Raw genomic sequence first — 11,908 nt, 5'->3', positions numbered from 1 at the left:
TTCGAGTCACTTCTGGGGTGTGAGTTTTCAGTTATATATATATATATATATATATATATATATATATATATATATATATATATATATATATATATATATATATATATATATATATATATAAATAAAAGAAAATATATATAAAAAAATCCAACCTGAAGTTCATGCCTTCTTTACCCAACAAAGTCTCATCCGTTTATCAAAGAATTTTTAAATATATTTTCATATATTGATTTATTGGGGTTCTATTACATGGCCAGGAAGAATTTCAGATCCGGATTAACATTAAGAAATATTTTTTTGTACATTTATATAGAACAATTTCTTTAGTATTTTACCATCCATGTTGTAACGGTTCTATTGTTACGTAAAGTATGGTGACAAATAAACACAGACACTAAGATACTATATATATATTTGGTCGAATATACAGAAGTACACAGGTGATACGTTGGTGTGAGTTGAGCGCACTGAGTGTTGGTACAGTATCTCACAAGTGTCTGCTCTAGACCACACTTGAAAGTAGACTAGTTAATGTTCGCTACACCGCTGCTTATATTGCTCGGGCATCTCACCGTGTTGCCTGGGCAACGCCTCACCTCATTCATCTCCAAAGGTTGACAGGAACATTAACACTATATTTGGAGCGAGTATATTATTGGGATAATCTACTCGCTACAGAACTCCCCCTCCCAGGGGATGAAAGGAAAAATACTTGATCAAGGAACTTAGCTGGTCGGCGAATTGTACGCCCTGCTCGCGTTACATAACCATCAAAGTTAACTTCCTCCTCTTCGCTGATGTCATCTAACTGGGGTCGTAGGGTGGGAGGTCGCACAGGATCGTCCGTCGTCGCAGGATCAGGTTGTGGTGCGGCTGGTAACTGGGGTTGTAGGGTGAGAGGTCGTACAGGATCGTCCGTTGTCGTAGGTGGCGGTGCTGCTGGTAACTGTGGTCGAAAAGTGAACTGCGTAGTCGGCGGATGTGTCTCTGGAGGGATGTCTGGGGCAGCGTCACAGTGTGCTGGTTTAAGGCGATCGATGGAGATGTTTACCCGCTGTCCTCGGCGTTCAATGGTGAAGAACTTCGGTGTTCGAGAAACCACTTTAAATGGTCCTTCGTAAGGTGACTGTAGAGGGCGTCGAACAGCGTCGACTCTTACAAACACGTGTTCAGTTGTGTGGAGCTCATGAGGCACATATGTAGCACGAGTTGTCGGTTGGCGTGGTGGTGTAGGCCGAATGTTTGTCATGGCTGCCCGTAATTTCTGGACAAAAGTGGGGTCTGGGGGTGTGATAAGTGGCGTTGGGGTTAAGAATTCGCCCGGAAGCCGCAGGCTAGATCCGTATACTAAGTCTGCTGCCGAGAATCCACTGCCCTCCTTCGTGGCCGAACGGATGCCAAGCAAGACTAATGGAAGGTTGTCGATCCAATCATCAGGGCGTGCTTGAGCTCTTAGGGCAGCTTTTAGTTGTCTATGAAAGCGTTCTACCATTCCGTTCGACTCAGGGTGGTATGCTGTGGTTCGGTTATGTGTGGTGCCGAGGAATTCCATAAGTTCCTTCCATAGATATGATTCGAACTGTCGTCCTTGGTCGGTGATGATGACAGAGGGGCTGCCAAAACGGGCGACCCATCCAGAGAGGAAAGCCTGGACCACTGACTCAGCTGAGATGTTGATTAATGGGATTGCTTCCGGCCATCTGGAGAATCGATCGATGCAGGTGAGTAGATAAGAATATCCTCTTGCCGACGGTAATGGTCCAACGATGTCTACATGCACCACCTCGAAACGGTCAGAAGGTAACGGAAACTGTTGAAGAGGGCTCTTTGTGTGACGATGTGTTTTCGCTCGCTGGCACTGGAGACATGAGCGAGTCCATCGTCGAACATCGGCATTGATTCCTGGCCATACAACACGCTCCGTTAGTAGTTTCTGGGAAGCGCGTACTCCTGGGTGTGCTAGGGAGTGAAATACTGAGAACGTTTTCCAGCGAAACTGGGCAGGAATGTAGGGCCTAAGTGCTCCCGTCCGTGAGGTGTCACAGATTATACTTCCGCCACCTTCCATGGGAATCTCGATGAACCGGAGAGCTGTGTCAGATGTTCGTAATCGCTGCAGATCAGGGTCTTCCCGTTGGGCCTTACTGATTACACAATAGTCCACCTGAGCTGGGTTTGTCACGACGTGGTTTATGGTGGGTCGAGACAGTGCATCGGCTATGACATTATTAGTTCCTTTGACATGACGGATATCCGAGGTAAATTGGGAAATAAATCCCAGGTGGTTGGCTACTCGAGGAGAGTGAGCATCACCCTTGGCCGCCAGCGCATAAGTGAGAGGTTTGTGGTCTGTGAGGATGTGGAAGTTCCGCCCCTCGAGAAAGTGCCGGAAATGTTGTATGGCTGAGTAGATGGCGAGCAGTTCCCTATCAAAAGTGCTGTACTTCTCTTCAGTGGGTGACAGGCGCGCTGAAAAGAATGCAATTGGGCGCCATTCTCCTTCAATGAGCTGTTGTAGTACAGCACCAATTGCTGTGTTTGAAGCGTCGGTAGAGAGATTGGTGGGAGCGTCAGACACTGGGTGTGCGAGTAAGGTGAATTCCGCCAGCTTGTTTTTTATGTCGGTGAATGCTGTCTCTGCCTGGGGAGTCCACTCCAACGGAAGACGGGACGTGAGTTTCCGACCATGTAAGAGGTCGTATAAGTGTCGCAAGATGTCCGAACAATGTGGGATGAATCGATGATAAAAATTCACCACACCAAGAAATTCTTGCAACTTCTTTGGAGTAGATGGGCGCGGGAATTCCTTGATTGCCTCGATTTTCTTCTCTAGTGGTTGGACCCCTGCTGCTGACACACGGTGTCCCAAGAAATCCAGCTCTGGTGGACTATTGTGTAATCAGTAAGGCCCAACGGGAAGACCCTGATCTGCAGCGATTACGAAAAGCAATTTAATTAAAGTGTAGCATAGGCTCCTCGCACAACATTCTTTATGTGGTCCTCAGGTGATACTTTTCTATGTAGAACCATCCCTAGATCTCTTTTTTTTATCAGAATTTTTTAAGGATTTCTCACATAATTTATAGGTTGTGTGGGGTCTATGTTCTCCTATTCCACATTCCATAACATGACATTTATTCACATTAAATTCCATTTGCCAAGTGGAGCTCCATACACTTATTTTGTCCAGGTCATCTTGAAGGGCATGCCAATCATCTAAGTTTCTTGTTCTTCCTATTATCTTAGCATCATCAGCAAACATGTTCATATAATTCTGTATTTCATCTGGTAGATTGTTTATGTAGACAATGAACATCTTCGGTGCAAGATCTGAGCCCTGTGGTACTCCACTTGTAACATTTCTCCAGTCTAATACATTGCCTCTGATTACTGCCCTCATTTTCCTATAAGTCAGAAAAGTTTTCATCCATGTTAGAAGCTTACCTGTCACCCCTCCAATATTTTCCAGTTTCCGGAACAACCTCTTTATGTGGAACTCTATCAAAAGCGTTTTTTAGGTTCAGATAGATGCAGTCAACCCAACCATCTCTTTCCTGTAAAATCTCTGTTGCTCGATCATAGAAACTGAGTAAATTCGATACACCGGATCTTCTAGATCAAAAACCATACTGTCTGTCTGATATTATATCATTTCTCCCCCAGTGTTCTACCCATTTAGTTTTTGTTATTTTTTCCAATATTTTAACTATTACACTTGTCAATGATACAGGTCTATAATTGAGTGGGTCTTCTCTGCTGTCACTTTTGTAGATTTGAAGTATTGTGTTTGTGTGTGTAGCATGTGCATTAATTCAAGTAGAGTGGCTGTGTGTTATCTGTAGCTGCAGCTGTAGAGAAACACAATTTTTGTTTAATGAGGATATATATTTTATTCAGGTTTTCCTTATTTTCAGTTCACATTCAGGAAAATCAAAATAGGAAGATCAGGGAAGCGAAAGACAAGAATGTAGAGCAAGAGGATAAGTCCTTGAAAAAAATGAAGAAACATCGACTTTCTCAAGATACAACTGTAACAGGTAATCAAAACTCATTCTTCGATTTCTAAGCAAAACTTGTACTCACCTAGTTGTGTTTGCAGGGGTTGAGGATTGGCTCTATGGTCCCGTGTTTCAACTGTCAATCAACTGGTGTATATATTCTTGGGCCATTCCTGCAGTTTGTCCAGTTTTAGTTATAAATTTTAAAGATTTAAAAATTGTAAAGTAATATAAACTTAATGGTAATTTAAGTAATGAAAACTTATTGAAACTAGAAAAACTAGTAAACTAGTAAAACTTACTAGAAAAACTTTACTAGAAACTAGTAAAAATGAACTAGAATAATTAATAACAATGGATGACCAATAAAAGTCAAAAAGCAATTATGAAATCTATAAAATGAATAGCTTACTTACTATAATATAAAAAGTACACTATAGTTTAATATTAAAATTACACTAAAACACTAAAACAAAATGTGGTAGATTAAATTGAGATACACTCAGGTACACTGGATGATAAAGTTTATACTAGAGGACACAGGCAAAGCCAGTGTACTATGGAACAAGGAAGTAAATAAAGAAAAAAAAGAGACAATAATAAAGAAGACCCTTTTTTTTTTTTTTTAGTTAAAACCTATTGGAAGGAAAGGCACAGCTAAAGTACACATTGGTAGTTAAATGAGGTTATAATTTGAACTCTGGTTATTCAGCAGCTATCCCACAGTGATTCAGGAGAATTGAGGTGAGCTTCAGTTGTTATAAAATAGGTTTTTCCAGTGTCAGTCCCCCTAGCTATAATTGTATTGTCTCCCACAAAACAATGTTTAATTACAGGGGAATTTTTCCAGAAACCCCGCAGTTTAAATAAGAGATTTTGTCTGAACCTGGTCAGACATTTATTCACATAAACATTTGATTTACTAGAGAGTACAGATTTGAAAAGGTCTGACTTGCGGAAGCAGCTATCTAGTTTAACTCAAATTCTCCTGTTATTTATACCCTCCTGTTGATTTGATACCCACTCTATAAGCTGATTTGATGTCACTAGTTTTGATTGAATATTTTGATCATATCTTGGATATTTTGATCTTTGGGGAATATATTTCCATATTTGGATCATACCTTGGATCATTTGATCTTGGGGGAAAGACCATCATGCATTCATTCATTAATTCATGATGGTCTTGGGAGAAGTTTGTGAATGAATGAATGGAGGTTTTGGGGAGGCTTCAAGTGTGCTTTTTGGACCTGGCGAGTCTTTGGTTCCTGTCCCATCTCAAGAATATCTGATCATATATTCAAAGCTCTTTTTGTTGTTTGGCAGTCTACCAGCTGTCAACTATTTGTTGTGATGTATTTTGTTAATATATATTTTGTTTAGAATATACTGTATGGAAACCAGGGATACAAATATTGTATAGTTACAAATATAAAAAAAAAAAAATTAAATATAAAGTACTTGTTATATATTCTCAAAATAATTATTATATAAGTGTGCAATGAATTGATGTGTGCTGTATTTGCAGAGCATCAAATCATGTAGATGGTAGGGCAAGTACCTTGAGGGGCTTCCGGGGCTTAGCGTCCCCGCGGCTCGGTCGTCGACCAGGCCTCCTGGTTGCTGGACTGATCAACCAGGCTGTTGGATGCGGCTGCTCGCAGCCTGATGTATGAGTCACAGCCTGGTTGATCAGGTATCCTTTGGAGGTGCTTATCCAGTTCTCTTGAACACTCTGAGGGGTCTGCTAGTTATGCCCCTTATGTGTAGCGGAAGCGTGTTGAACAGTCTCAGGCCTCTGATGTTGATAGAGTTCTCTCTCAGAGTACCTGTTGCACTTCTGCTTTTCAATGGGGGTATTCTGCACATCCTGCCATGTCTTCTGGTCTCATGTGATGTTATTTCTGTGTGCAGGTTTGGGACCAGCCCCTCTAATATTTTCCACGTGTAAATTATTATGTATCTCTCCCGCCTGTGCTCAAGGGAGTACAGATTTAGGCTCTTTAGTCGGTCCCAATAGTTTAGATGTGTTACTTTTTTTACTGAGTAATAATTTTTACTGATGGTTTACTGAGTGGATTCTAGCAGTAAAGATTCTCTGCACGCTCTTCAGGTCAGCAATTTCTCCAGCTTTAAAAGGGGCTGTCATTGTGCAACAGTACTCCACTCTAGAGAGCACAAGCATTTTGAAAAGTATCATCATCGGTATAGGATCTCTAGTGTGAAAAGTTCTTGTTATCCAACCTGTCATTTTTCTTGCAGTTGTGATGGCTACTTTATTATGTTCTTTAAAGGTAAATTCTTCAGACATGAGTACACCCAGATCCTTGACATTGCCTTTTCGTTCTATGTTATGATTTGCCCGAGTTTTTTACGTGGTTGCCGTTTTTATATTTTCATTTTGTCCATAGCGCATGAGCTGGAACTAATCTTCGTTAAACACTATATTATTTTCTGTAGCCCATAGAAAGACCTGATCTACATCTGATTGGAGGTTTGCTGTGTCCTCTATGTTGCCTACTCTCATGAAGATCCTAGTGTCATCTGCAAAGGATGATACAGTGCTATTGGTTGTGTTCTTGTCTATGTCCGATATGAGGATGAGAAAAAGTACTGGAGCAAACACAGTACCCTGGGGGACTGAGCTCTTCACGGTTGATGGGCTGGATTTTATTTTGTTGACTATTACACATTGTGTTCTGTTAGTCAGGAAATTGTAGATCCATCTACCTATTTTTCCGGTAATTCCTTTTGAACGCATTTTATGTGCAATAACACCATGGTCATTTATCAAAAGCTTTTGAGAAATCTTTGTAAATTACATCAGCATTTTGTTTGTCTTCCATAGCATCTAATGCCATATCATAGTGGTCCAGCAACTGCGACAGGCAAGAGCGCCCTGTTCTGAAACCATGTTGTCCGGGGTTATGCAGATGCTGTGATTCCATGTATGTTGTGATCTTACTTCTTAGCACTCTCTCAAAATTTTTTATGATGAGCGATGTTAGTGCTATCGGTCTAATTTTTTGCCTCTGCCTTATTTCCTCCTTTATGAATTGGTGCTATCTCTGCTGTTTTTAGTATATCAGGGATAACGCCAGTATCTAGGCTTTGTCTCCACATAATGTGGAGGGCCTGTGATAGTGGTTTTTTACAGTTCTTGATGAATATGGAGTTCCAAGAATCCGGGCCTGGTGCAGAGTGCATAGGCATACTGTTTATGGCTTCTTCAAAATCCAGTGGGGATAGGGTGACGTCTGATATATGATTTGATGTTGGTATCATATCCATGAAAAACTCATTTTGGTTAGAAATCTTTAGTGCGTTTAATGGCTCGCAGAAAACAGTCGTATTGCTTCCTCAGTAGCTCGCTCATTTCTTTGTTGTCATTGGTGAAAGTTCCATCTCCCTTTCTCAGGGGCCCGATACTAGATGTGGTTTTTGATCTTGATTTTGCTTAGGAGAAAAAATATTTCGGATTCCTCTCTATTTCACTGATGGCCTTTTGCTCTCTTTGCCTCTCCTGGGTTTTGTATGATTCTTGTAGCTTGAGTTCAATTGTTTCTATTTCTCTACATAACCTTCTTCGCCGTTCTTGAGATAGGGTGCGACTCTCAAGTTGTTCCGCGATTCGCTTTCTTTGCCTATATAGGGAACGACGTTCTCGTTCCAATCTGCATCTCTTCCTCTTTTTTCTTAGGGGTATGCGGTTTAAACATATTTTTAGTACTACTGAGCTTATTTTTTCCAGGCACTAGTTCAGATATGCATTTTCTAGCTGTTCTTCCCAGTTTATTTCTGTGCAGTCCTTGTTTATTTGCTCCCAGTTTATCTGTTTATTATTGAAGTTGAATTTGCTGAAATCTCCTCCACCGGGAATCTGGACTGGTTTTGAAGGTCTATTCCCCATGGTTGTCATAACTTCAATTAAGTTGTGATCTGAGTAACAGGTATTTGTAATCATTATGTTTCTGATCAATTCATCATTATTAGTGAAAATGAGATCCAGCGTGTTCTCCTTCCTAGTTGGTTCTACTATTTGCTTGTTTAAGGCAAACCTGTCGCACATCCGTAGCAGGTCATTTGCATGTACCTGTTCATTTAGGCTACTTCCTGGTATTCTTTCTGATATTACTGTATTAGCCAGGTGCTTCCATTTCAGGTGCCGTAGGTTGAAGTCCCCAAGCAGGATGATGTTCGGAGCTGGATTTGTGAGGTATTCCAAGCAGTGTTCTATTTTCATTAGTTGGTGTTTAAACTGCTGAGGGTTTGCCTCCGGTGACATATATACAAGGACAATAAGTACATTTAGGATCTCTATTTTGATTATCAGCACTTCCACCATATCATTTGAGGTGTTTAGCAGCTCAGTACAGATGAGTGTGTCTTTGATGTAGAGGCTGACCCCACCCTGAAGCCGGTGTTTCCTATCACATATGAAAAGATTGTACTCTGAGATCCATATTTCACCATCATGGTAGTCCTTTGTGTGGGTTTCTGTTAGGGCTGCAAACACTGCATTTGCCTCATGAAGGAGACCATCTATAAAGTGAACTTTGTTGGATTTGCGTGTTTTTATACCCTGGATGTTGGCAAATATAAATGATGTTATCGTGTTAGTGAAAGTGCTGGATGCCTTACTTCGTGATAATATCTGAGGCTCTGGTAAGGAGGCCACTGTGTTTGCGTCCTCTCTAGCATTTGACCGAGTTGGTGGTAGAGTCTGGTCATTTTTAGCTATTCTTCTCCTCCTCCTCTTGCTAAAAAATTATCCCGGTCGATGGAGTAGTGGGTGTTTTCATAGTGGCAGTGTTGCTACCACGTGTCGCACTCTTAATTTGTTTTGTTCACTTGTTAGATTGCATTACTTGCATTTTCCCACTAGTTATCTTACAGTAGAGGTAATTACCTAAGTGTAGTTACAAGATGAGAGCTACGCTCGTGGTGTCCCGTCTTCCCAGCACTCTTTGTCATATAACGCTTTGAAACTACTGACGGTCTTGGCCTCCACCACCTAACTTATTCCAACCGTCTACCACTCTGTTTGCGAAAGTGAATTTTTCTTATATTTCTTCGGCATCTGTGTTTAGCTAGTTTATATCTATGACCTCTTGTTCTTAACGTTCCAGGTCTCAAGAAATCTTCCCTATCCATTTTATCAATTCCTGTTACTATTTTGTATGTAGTGATCATATCACCTCTTTTTCTTCTGTCTTCTAGTTTTGGCATATTTAATGCCTCTAACCTCTCCTCGTAGCTCTTGCCCTTCAGTTCTGGGAGCCACTTAGTAGCATGTCTTTGCACCTTTTCCAGTTTGTTGATGTGCTTCTTAAGATATGGGCACCACACAACTGCTGCATATTCTAGCTTTGGCCTAACAAAGGTCGTGAACAATTTCTTTAGTATATCGCCATCCATGTATTTAAAAGCAATTCTGATGTTAGAAAGCGTGGCATAGGCTCCTCGCACAATATTGTTTATATGGTCCTCAGGTGATAGTTTTCTATCTAGAACCACCCCTAGATCTCTTTCTTTATCAGAATTCTTTAAAGATTTCTCACATAATATATAGGTTGTGTGGGGTCTATGTTCTCCTATTCCACATTCCATAACATGGCATTTATTAACATTAAATTCCATATGCCAAGTGGCGTTCCATGTACTTATTTTGTCCAGGTCTTCTTGAAGGGCATGACAATCATCTAAGTTTCTTATCCTTCCTATTATCTTAGCATTATCAGCAAACATGTTCATATAATTCTGTATACCAACTGGTAGATCATTTATGTAGACAATAAACATCACTGGTGCAAGAACTGAACTTTGTGGTACTCAACTTGTGACATTTCTCCAGTCCGATACATTGCCTCTGATCACAGCCCTCATTTTTCTATCAGTCAGAAAATTTTTCATCCATGTTAGAAGCGTACCTGTCACTATACCTGTCACTCCAATATTTTCCAGTTTCCAGAACAACCTCTTATGTGGAACTCTGTCTAGTGTCTGTGTCTAGTTTGGTGTCTAGTTTCTGTGTCTGGGCACTAGTTACCTGAGTACATTACACCTGCTTGATGGGGTTCTGGGAGTTCTTCTACTTCCCAAGCCCGGCCCAAGGCAAGGCTCAAATTGTTAGTGTTTTGTCCACCAGGCTGTTGCTTAGAGCGGCCCGCAGGGCCACATACCCACCACAGCTCGGCTGATCTGGAACTTCTCTTAGAAAACAGTCCAGTTTTCTCTTGAAGATGTCCACGGTTGTTCCGTCAATATTTCTTATAGTCGCTGGGAGGACGTTGAACAACCGCGGACCTCTGATGTTTATACTGTGCTCTGATTGTGCCTATGGCACCTCTACACTATTTGGAAGAATACACACACACAGTGGGTACTGGGGTGGGCCTACCTCCAAATGGCCCCTTGGTAAAAGTAAACCAATTTTAACTCAAATAATCTATGCTAGGATTCTTGGAAACCATTGTGGCACCACAATTGCCCTTCTTGGTCTCTGTCTACCGATTGTTGTAATGCCTGGTGGCCTCTGTCTACAGACTACTATGGTTCCAAATTTCTGTGATTTTGGTGTTTTGTTTTTTGCAAGAAATATATATATTTATTATATATGTTATGTTTTCCACACTTTCAGCACATCAGTGTCTACTTACTGCTGAAGCAAGTACCTTCATCAGGGTTCCCAAAGATCATATCTTAGAAGGGTCGAAGACGTCCATTATTTTGAAGCCATCAAATAGAAAAGAAGAAAGAAATAATTTGAAGATAGTCAAGAAGGAAGATGAATCTGTTGGAAAAGGGCAAGTCATGATGGTTCAGAAGAAAATAACGCACTATTTGTGATAATAAATATATAACGCACTATTTGTGATAATAGCAGATAATAAACTATTTTTTGATAATGTAATTGAGTCAGAGTTGACTCCCATCAATCTTACTTCCTTTACAGAAAAATAAATATAAACAAAATATTATTTATGTAAAATATGATTTATTTTTGTAATAAAATCAATAAACTTTATGTAATTAAGTCAGAGGTGACTCCCATCAATCTTACTTCCTTTACAGAACAATATAATTTCTAAGAAAAAATTCCTAAGTATTTTTGTAACATATATGATATATTTTTTTAATAAAATCAATAAACTTGTGTTTAAAGTCAGTAGTCCATATATTAATTTATCAATCCATCCTTGTGCAGTATGTGCAGTACCACAGCCTGGCTGTGGTACTACACATACTGCACATGTGTGCTTCTCTCAGAAGTTCCTGTTGCACCTCTGCTTTTCAACGGGGGTATTCTGCACATCCTGTCATACCTTCTTGTTTCATGTGATGTTATTTATGTGTGATGGTTGTAATTTCAGATTTTTGTTGATTAATTTGGAGTAGGGGTAATTAAGGGTGGTGGGTCCCCAAGCACAGTTATATATATATATATATATATATATATATATATATATATATATATATATATATATATATATATATATATATATATATATATATATATATATATATATATATATATATATATATATATATATATATATATATATATATATATATATATATGTCGTACCTAGTAGCCAGAACGCACTTATCAGCCTACTATGCAAGGCCCGATTTGCCTAATAAGCCAAGTTTTCATGAATTAATGTTTTTTCGACAACCTAACCTACCTAACCTAACCTAACTTTTTCCGCTACCTAACCAAACCTAACCTATGAAGATAGGTTAGGTTAGGTTAGGTAGGGTTGGCTAGGTTCGATCATATATCTACGTTAATTTTAACTCCAATAAAAAAAAATTGACCTCATTCATAATGAAATGGGTAGCTTTATCATTTCATAAGGAAAAAAATAGAGAAAATATATTATTTCAGGAAAACTTGGCTTATTAGG

At 39.7% G+C, this 11,908-nt stretch overlaps 1 long non-coding RNA gene across 1 annotated transcript; it reads left to right on the top strand.

The window, feature by feature from the left end:
- Positions 1-3,731: 3,731 nt before the first annotated feature.
- Positions 3,732-11,166, top strand: LOC138356325 (uncharacterized). The gene is made up of 2 exons (XR_011224356.1): positions 3,732-4,037; positions 10,639-11,166. It is a non-coding gene; the product is annotated as an uncharacterized lncRNA (long non-coding RNA).
- Positions 11,167-11,908: the final 742 nt, after the last annotated feature.

This window comes from Procambarus clarkii, chromosome 71 (assembly GCF_040958095.1).
Source record: "Procambarus clarkii isolate CNS0578487 chromosome 71, FALCON_Pclarkii_2.0, whole genome shotgun sequence".
Lineage (NCBI taxonomy): Eukaryota > Metazoa > Arthropoda > Malacostraca > Decapoda > Cambaridae > Procambarus > Procambarus clarkii.
This window is presented reverse-complemented; position numbering and strand designations above follow the sequence as displayed.